This window comes from Otolemur garnettii, unplaced genomic scaffold (assembly GCF_000181295.1).
Source record: "Otolemur garnettii isolate 467f Iridium unplaced genomic scaffold, OtoGar3 scaffold00058, whole genome shotgun sequence".
Taxonomy (NCBI): domain Eukaryota; kingdom Metazoa; phylum Chordata; class Mammalia; order Primates; family Galagidae; genus Otolemur; species Otolemur garnettii.
The window spans coordinates 223,952-231,756 of record NW_003852453.1 but is presented as its reverse complement, the minus strand read 5'-3'; the positions used below and the strand labels follow the sequence as shown (position 1 = coordinate 231,756).

General features: G+C 40.9%; 1 non-coding gene across 1 annotated transcript; it reads right to left on the bottom strand.

The window, feature by feature from the left end:
• Nucleotides 1–7,668: 7,668 nt before the first annotated feature.
• Nucleotides 7,669–7,771, bottom strand: LOC111726259. Its single transcript, XR_002774076.1, has one exon. It is a non-coding gene; the product is annotated as a U6 spliceosomal RNA (small nuclear RNA).
• Nucleotides 7,772–7,805: the final 34 nt, after the last annotated feature.

Below are 7,805 nucleotides of genomic sequence, written 5' to 3'. Positions count from 1 at the left end.
GTCGAGCCTGGAGCCAGATTTCGACAGAAGCTCCCATGCAGAGGGAAGGTTAATGACCAGAAAGTACCCAATAAAGTTGAAGACTAGGAGCCAAGCTGAGAGAGAAGAGTGATAACTGCACATCACCTCTGCTAAGGCAAGTTGCGACTCAAAGAAAGCAAATTTCAACTCAGACTTCAACCCAGAGTCACTGATCCACTAGGATCAGACAAGGACCAGCTGAATACAAGACAGAGCCACCTAACTCCACACACCAAGCAGGTCCCCAGGGCCTCAGACTGTAATACTGTATAGTTCTTTGCAAATCTGTGGGGGGGAAAGCAACAGTCTCGAGTCCCAGATCCTTGGCAAAGGGCTAGTTAACCACAACTCCAGGAGCCCCCAGTCTAATTTCATCTCACCTGCCCATCTAGCCAAATGGTGAAAAACAATCATGGGGCAGAATCAGCAGAAAAATTCTGGCAACATGAACAATCAGAGCAGGTCAACTCCCCCCAAGAAATGACAAAACAGACCAGATGATCCCATTCATAAACAAATGGCTGAGATGTCCGAAACCAAGGTCAGAATTTGGATGGCAAATAAGATCAACAGAATGGAGGTAAAAATGGAATTAGAATTTCAAGGAGTAATTCAAAAGTTGTCTCAAGAATTCAAAGACAAAATCACCAAAGATTTTGACACACTGAGGCAAGAACTTGCAGCCCTCATAGATCTGAGAAATATGGTACAATCCCTCAGTAACAAAATGGAGCAGGCAGAAGAAAGGATCTCTGACACTGTAAAGTTTTTGAATGCTCCCAAATGAGGGAACGCTCCTCTCTTCAAAGAGGAAGAGAAGTGGAAAGCAAAAACAGACCATTCCCTGAGAGAATTGTGAGACCACTCCAAAAGAGCAAACATTCGCCTTATAGGAATCCCTGAAGGAGAAGAAGTTGCTCCAAAAGGCCCAGATGCTCCACTGTAATAGAGGAGAACTTCTCAAACAAGGCAAGAGATTCTGAAATCCAGATAGCAGTTTCAGAACCCCAGCATGACTCAATCCAAATAAAACATCTCCAAGCCATATTATAATTAACTTCACCAAAGTTAATATGAAGGAGAAAATTCTGCAAACAGCCAGATGTGAGAAAACCATAACTGGCTCGGTGCCTGTGGCTCAAGTGGCTAAGGTGCCAGCTACATACATCTGAGCTGGTGGGTTCGAATCTAGCCTGAGCCTGCCAACAACAATAATGGCAGCAACAAAAAAAAATAGCCAGGCATTGTGTCAGGCGCCTGTAGTCCCAGCTACTTGGGAGGCAGAGGCAGGAGAATGGCTTGAGCCCAGGAGTTGGAGGTTGCTGTGAGCTATGATACCATGGCCCTTTACCGAGGGCGACATAGTAAGACTGTCTCAAAATAAATAAATAAATAAAAATAAAAATAATAAATAGCTGAGCATTTGTGGTGGGTCGGTGTAGTCCCAGCTACTTGGGAGGCTGAGGCAAGAGAATCTCTTGAGCCCAAGAGTTTGAGGTTACAGTGAGCTATGATGACTTATAAAGGGCAGAAAAAGTAAGACTCTGTCTTAAAAAAAAGCCTTTCCTCTTTGGCTGGGCACCTGAATCTCAATGGTAGAGTGCCGGCCTTGTGCCAGGTGGCAAGTTTGAACCCAGCCTGGGTCTGCTTAAAAAAAAAAAAAGTATGACACCAAAAGACAAGTGACACAGGAAAAACATACATTAGACTGCATAAAAATTAAAATGTTTATGCTGCAATGATACCATCAAGTAAAGTGAGCCAACTTTCATATAAAGAGAAAAAATATTTGCAAATCACGTATTTGGTAAGGTACTGGTAACCAGAATACATAATGAATTCTTACATCTCTGTGGGGTAAACCCCCCCAAAAATTAAATGAAATGTGCTCTTTTAATTCCAGAACTGAGCAAAAAGATTTGTGAGTATTATGTGCTTTTGTCGAGGCCCTAAGCGACCTGGGAAAACACGGTGGGGGCCTGCAAGCCAGGCGTAAAAACCTCTTACAGGTAACCCCGACTGTGCAGTCAAGTCAGCCTGTCAGATAAGGGTTGAAACGGCCCATCTGTGCAGAGGACATGACTCAAAGGTTGATGTGAGTAAAAAGAAAAACTCCATCGTAATGATGTTGAGTAAAATACTCCATAGTAACTGCAGGATCTCCAAAGCCATAAGAAAACAGTCATGAAGCCAGTTTCTCAGAAATTTAATTGAGTACATAGAAGAGAAAGGTTTTACTCCTCTGTTTATCCTAACCTTTAACTTCAACAATAGAAGTCAGATAATGTATTGTTCTTTTAGATCTTCCAAGAGGAATAGCCTGAGGCTAGCTTAAGATGGTTGTCTTACTTTCCCGGACTTTCTTTCGTTAGGCTAATCTCACATTCCTGGACTTTCTTTCTTTTCTATAGTTTAAGATAAGAAATGAGGATGTTAGGATTATCGATCAATGTGGTGTACGTGACTAGCTCCCAATAAAAGGAAGTAGAAAATAAAGACATTTTGCTACATTCCACCTAAGAGTGTGTAGTCGTTTCTGGCTTTTAAAAAATTCTAGGAGCGAGCTTGCACCCGTGGCCAAGCCGTCCTTCTCTCCTCGCGAGAAAGAACATCACACAACACATCTCACTAATAAAAAGAAATAATACAGTTAAAGAATGAGCAAAGTATTTAAATAGACATTTGTCCAAAGAAGTTACACCAAAAAAAGTATGTAAAAAGAGGTTCAACATTATTAGTCATTGGGAAACACAGATCAAAACCACAGTGACATGCTTCTTCACAACTGGGATGGCAATAATGAAGACAGAAAATAACAAGGTGTGGAAAAATTGGACCCCTCATACATCCAGTGTGAATAATAAGTGGAGCAGCTGTTTTGAGAAACAGTCTGGCAGTTCCTCAGAAAGTTACACTTAGAGTTAACCAGGTGACTTGTCAGTTCCACTCCTAGGTGTACATCAAAAATAATTGAAAGCAGGGACTTGAACAGTTTGTACACCAGCCTTCATAGCAGCCTTCTTCCTAATAGCCCCCAAATGGAAATAGCCTAGGTTGACTGATGACAGACAAAATATGATATATCCATATAATGGAATATTATTTGACAATAAAAAGAAAAGAAATATTGATACATGCTCCAACATGGGTAACTCTCAAAAAAGTACTCTGTGAGAGAAGCCCGGCACAGAAGACCACATATTCTATGATCCCAGTTATATGAAATGTCCACATGAGCAGATACGTAGAGATGGAAACTATATTAATGGTTAGGGCTAGGAAAGGGGGTGGTAAATGGAGAATGATTGCTAATGGGTACAGAGTTTCTTGGGGAGGGAGCAATTAAAATGTTGTAAAATTAGGCTTATAACCTTTTCTTTTCTTTTTTTTTTTTTTTGAGCCAGAGTCTTACTCTGGAGTACAGTGCTGTGGCATTATAGCTCACAGTAACTTCAAATTCCTGGGTTCAAGTGATCCTCCTGCTTCAGCCTCCCAAGTAGCTGGGACCATAGGCGCCTGCCACAATGCCTGACTAGTTTTTCTATTTTTAATAGAGACATGGTCTTGCTCTTGCTTAGGCTGGTGTTGAAATCCTGAGCTCAAGCAATCCACCTGCCTTCATAGCAGCTTTCTCTGCTCCCCAGACTGCTAGGATTACAGGTGTGGGTCACTGTGCCCAGTCTCATAAACTTTTTTTTGAGACTGAGTCTCACTATGTCTCCCTCAGTAGAGTGCTATGACATCACAGCTCAAGCAATCTCAAACTCTAGGTCTTAAGTGATTCTCTTGCCTCAGCCTCCTGAATAACTGGGACTATAGGCGACTGCCACAATGCCCAGCTATTTTTTTGTTGCAGTTTGGCGTGGACTGGGTTCCAACCTGCCACCCTCAGTATATAAGGCTGGTGCCCTACCCACAGAACCACAGGCGCCTCCCCGGAAGAAAGTACTTTTTGAAATATTTGTCACAACAGCTCTGTGAAGAAAACATAAGAAGGTGCACCCAAGATGTACACAGGCTCCACAAAAAATATAGAATGGCAATGAACCTTTGTGGACATAAGTGCAGTCAACGACAGGGCACAGTGACAAGAGGAACAGTTCATACCTAACCAAAGGGAAGAGTTATGAGAAAAGCAGTGAAAAGCTTACCAAAACAAGGTCCCTGCTACCCTTGTCCCCGGGGGAGAGACTAGAAATGCACGAAGGCACGCAGTGAGTGCAGCACATGCACCGTCCCAGCCACACATCAGGAGAAGAAGATAGAGTGAAAAGAACATGCAGAGAATGTGGTTAAAATGCTGTTACTTGTACAATGATATGTAAAATACATAGTTTTTTTGGGTGAAATTATAAAGCTAGTGATTCTGGGGTCACTAACTGACCTCCCCCATTGGTGTTTCTTGGGTACCAAAATGCATTGGTAGGCAACTTAGTATAAAAGCCTCTATAATGAAAAGATTGGGGCATTGGCATGTAGATATATAGATAGACTGGTAGAAAATATTGCTGCAGAATTAGACCCAAGTTCATATGGAAAGTTATATATTACAAAGGTGGTATTTCACCTCACTAGGGCAAAGATGTACCTTGTTCTTTTTTCTTATTGCAGTAATTAATATATACATAATATTTATTTTAACCATTTGTAAGTGTACAGTTCAGTGTAAGTGATAATGTATTGAAAATACATTTTCAATGCTATATACCCATTGCCGCTCTCTATACCCAATTTTTTTTGTCACTCATAGTGTAAATTCTGCCCAGTAAACAGTCTCCCCCTTCTCCCTTTCTCTTGCTCTTGGTAATTTCTGTTCCCCTTTCTGTCTCTGTGGATTTGCCTCATCAGTGGAATCATGCAATATTTGTCCTTTTGTGTCTGGCTTATTTTACTATGTTTAATATTACATGATTCATCCAAAATTTGGTTCCTTTGTGTGGGTGAATAGTATGCCATTTTATGTACATGTATTTTGTTTTTTCATTCCTCTGTTGATGGGTTATTTCCCCATTTTTGGCAGTTGTGAATAATGCTGCTGCTTTGAACATCAGTGTACAACTATTTGTTTGGGTGCCTGCTTTAAACTCTTTGGGAAATATACCTAGAAGTGTATTTTTGAGTCATATGGTAGTTTATGTTCAACTCCTTGAGGAAGTACCAAACAGTTTTCTATAGTGGCAGCACCATTTTACATTCCCAGAAACAATGTATGAGGATTCCAGTTTTTCCATGTTCTTAGTTGGATAAGCTTAGCTCTTGTTATTTTCCATCTTTTAAATTATAGCTATTCAAATAGGTGTAAAGGGGCTCAGAGTCTGTAGCTCAGCAAGTAAGACACTGGCTACATACACCGAACGTGGCAGGTTTGAGCCCAGGCCTGGCCTGCTAAACAGCAATGACAGCCGCAACCAAAAAATAGCTGGGCATTGTGGTGGGCGCCTGTTGTTCCAGCTACTCAGGAGTCTGAGGCAAGAGAATCACTTACACCCAAGACTTTGAGGTTGCTGTGAGCTGTGATGCCACTGTACTCTACCGAGGGTGACATGCTGAGACTCTGTCTCAACAAAAACAAAAAACAAAAAACAAAAAACAAAAAGAGGTGTGAAGTAGTATCTTGTTGAGTTTTGATTTACATTTTCTGAATAACTGATAATGTTGAAGACCTTTTCATATGCAGTATTATGTCTAATTGTAAGATATTAGGAAAACTTAAATTTGAAAGTGGTCAGTCAGATAGCACCTGTGGTTCAGTGAGTAGGGCACCAGCCCCATGTACTGAGGGTGGTGGATTTAAACCCACCCTGGCCAAACTGCAATAAAAAATAGCTGGGCGTTGTGGTGGGCACCTGTGGTCCCAGCTACTTGGGAGGCTGAGGAAAGAGAATCACCTAAGCCCAAGAGCTGGAGGTTTCTGTGATCTGTGATGCCACAGCACTCTGAGGGTGACAAAGTGAGGCGCTGTCTATAAAAAAAAAAAAAAAGAAAGAAAGAAAGTGGCCAAACTGTGAGACATCCATGTGGTGAAGTAATGAAGCTGTAAAGAAGAGAATGAGTGTGATCTCTGTCAGTGTTAAGTGAAAAAGCAAATCACAAGAGTATCTCTAATAAGAGACAGTAGAACCTTCTTAGCTGACCACCTCCCTCTACTGAGCTAATTTTCATAGACCAGACAGGCACCATGTGTCTGTAGCAGCACAGCAGGCCTAGTCTTTCATAGGCCTATGTACATCTCTTATGTAGGCGGGAAGGGAATACAAGACAATACACATACATGCTGTCATTTTTGCAAAATGAATATGGGAAAGATAAACCAGAAACTAAAGTGATTGGTAACCTGTAGAGGCAAAAGTGACCCCTGGGAGAGGGATGCAGAGGGGGAGTGGAAACTGGTAGTAGGAATGAGTTAAGGAGAGTCACTGAAGGGTGTGAGAAAGAACCAGCTAACGTAAGTCATTGGAAAAGGCATCGTGACTGGATAATGTTAAAGACAAAAAGAACTGTATGTAAATGCTGTCATTTGTACAACAAATGTATTTCTCACAGGAGTATAGCTGAGTGATTCTGAAACTGTGCTAAAATTTCACAAATATGTAAATGTTTTAGAACAGATGATAAGAATTGGGTTTCTCACAAAGAGAAGGCAAAAATAAATTCTTGGGTTATTGAAATCTGAATTGTGTGTGGTGTGTGTGTGTGTGTGTGTGTAACATTTTCTAGCTCTGTCCACTGGGAGGGATGGAAGTGATAATGCCCTAGTTGCAAAGAGACCTAGCATCCAGGTTTTACTGCGACTCACAGCTCTCCAACAAAAGGAACCAGAGCTCTTTGGAGAAGTGTTTTGATTCCCAGCACTGGTCAGAGAAAGTACTAGGGAGCTTTAAAATCTTGAAGTGCCAGAAATAATGAAATGCTTTTTTAAAAAAAAGGTGAGGCAGGAGTGCTGTGTTGAAAGGATTTGGGCACTAACCCACAGGGGTTCCTAATGGCCAAAGCTGGAACAATTTTAGTAAAATAAATAGGGGTATCATGAGATTATGATCTGTAGAATCCAGTAAGTATCCACGAGTTCACATTGATATCAGTAAATGGGGGAGAAAGGACAATTCTTTTTTTTTATAGCAGATTTCCAATTAATAAATGTGGAAAGCATGAGGGAAATAGAAAATTAGCATTAACTGAACACAGTAGTAATTGTTACAAACAAGATCTACTGATGGATGATAAAATTAGTGGGTGAAAGTTTGAGGAGAAACAAAATTGTGGTCTCCAAGTATCTCTCCCTGGATCTTCATTAACCAGGCAGGGAAGAATAGCAACTTAGTAGTGCTGAATCCTGCCAACAATTATTTTAACCAAATGAAGGTCACCACAGTAAGACACACGATGTGGTGCACTGCAAAGTTCACATCTGTATATTCTTGCCAAAAATACGCAACCTCAGTCTAGTCCTCAGAAAACAGCCACAGCCAAATGAAACATATCTGACAGAATAACTGACAAGTACTCTGCAAAAAAGAGTTAGAAGAGTTAGTGTCAATGAGAAGAAGGATGGAGGAATTATCATTGGAGGAGACTGAGGACAGGGGACAAGTAAACACAGTGTAGGTTTTTTTTTTTTTTCCTAGTGGCCCTAATGAAGTCTTGAGTTTTCTCTTTGAACATATTACAAATTTGTGTGTCACCTTATGAAGGAGCCATGCTAACCTCTGTATCATTCCAATTTTAGTGTATGTGCTGCTGAAGTGAGCATGTTTTAAGTAAACTTGTTTAAAAACATCTCTTTC